The sequence below is a fragment of the Corvus brachyrhynchos genome, unplaced genomic scaffold (genome assembly GCF_000691975.1).
Source record: "Corvus brachyrhynchos isolate BGI_N302 unplaced genomic scaffold, ASM69197v1 scaffold28, whole genome shotgun sequence".
NCBI classification, from domain to species: Eukaryota; Metazoa; Chordata; class Aves; order Passeriformes; family Corvidae; genus Corvus; species Corvus brachyrhynchos.
The window spans coordinates 1,251,122-1,252,793 of NW_008246058.1; positions in this window are offsets into that span (position 1 = coordinate 1,251,122).

A 1,672-nucleotide genomic window follows, 5' to 3' on the forward strand; every position below is an offset into this window, starting at 1 on the left:
CTTCACTTTATCTGTGCTGGTGGGCAGGAGAGCAGCGGGCAGGCGCACCCAGCACTAAGTATTGGCCACTAAACAGCCTCTATGTAAGTTTTGGGGGAAAATCTACACAGTTTGGATGGCTCCACCCTGTTGTGTGTGATAGCCTGTAATTTTGGGGGGCTGGGCTGGGTGGCACTCAATGGTTAAAATAAATGCTATGCTCAAATTAGCCACCCTCCCTGTGCTGTGAGCTGGTGTAACCAGCCTGTAACTGTTGTGGGTGAAAGGCCTTCTCCTTGTGGTGCTGTGTCTCTTGAGTGTAAACACTATTGCTCCCTTCTTGTGAGCCTCAGCTTCCAGGCACAGATGGGTCTCTTGGGGAAACATCTACTGTGGTGTATGTCACAGACAGTAAGGAGGCTGCATGGCTGACAGTGTGTGCCACCCCCAGCTCTGGAATGGTTCTGCAGTTCACTAGTACCAGCCTGCTTGAGTGATGTTGATTTTGGTTCCTTAAATTTCACTTCAAATTATGGAAATGTCTCTCCTAAAAAAGTGTCCTTTCCTGTCCATATCTTATGTTTATAAACCACATCAGGATTTCACTTTGCCAGAAATGCTGCCTATTTCCATGTAGTTTTATTATGATTGGAGCAAATCTGGAGAAGAGGACCCTGAAATGGCCTTCTTGCATGTGGACTTGGAGCATTCCTGTGCAAACATCTCATTCTGGATGAACTGTCCTCTGGCTGCTTTCTCCTGGCTTGCAAGGCCAATCCCAGCATGTCTTTTGCAGCAGGGATGTGATTACTCTTCAGATTGCTGCTTCACTAGAAGGCTGCTCATCTTCCTTTTCTTTGGGTTTCTTAAGTTTGATGTTGTCTTTCTGTCCCTGCAAAGACTTAGACTTGTGAAATAACTAACAAGGAGTAGTTAAGGCAGTTGCTGTGAGTTTATAGTTAGTTGTGGGATTTGAGGAGTGTGTCAATAGGAAGTTCACTGTGGTGTTCCCTGGTGCCACAACTTGTAGTCACAAGTCCTGCTGGATGCAGGAGGCATCCTTGAGGGTGCCTTTTTTGGCTGTGGTGATGGTGTTGCTTCTTTCTCAAAATCTTGAGAAATAACACTGTGAAGCTGCTTCTTTTATGAAAACAGAAAACTATCTCTAAACTACCAAGTTGTTTGCCCTTTCTTGCCCTTTTGGTCTTTTTATCAGATAAGCCTGAGGAAAGTTTTTTGAGCCCTTCTCCCAAGCCCAGTATAGTGCCTGCTGGCAGATCAATAGTAGCAGCTTGGGGGTAGTGGAGCAAGGACTAAAGCAATCCCAGTATAAAGTTCATGGTATCAGTTTGCATATGAATTTTGTAATGAATGCTGTCACACAGGATATTTAAAAACTGGATGATTGCAACCAACTTGTTGCCCTGGATCTGGCCAGTGATCTGCTTCCCCCTGTGCTAATGGCCCTTTCAGGCTGGTCTCATCCCTCAGTTTTATCACTGTGATAAAGGTGCCTGGACAGGGTTACCTCTTCTGCCAAGGTTACAACAAAGGGGGCTGTATCCGGTGAGCACATCTAGCCAGGAGGTATCACCTGGTCTCTTACATCTGTTCCATGCTGTGGACTCTGTCACAGCTACAGCAGTGAGAAGCCGGCCTTTGTGGGGTTCTAGGGGACAGTGGTGAAGCTATC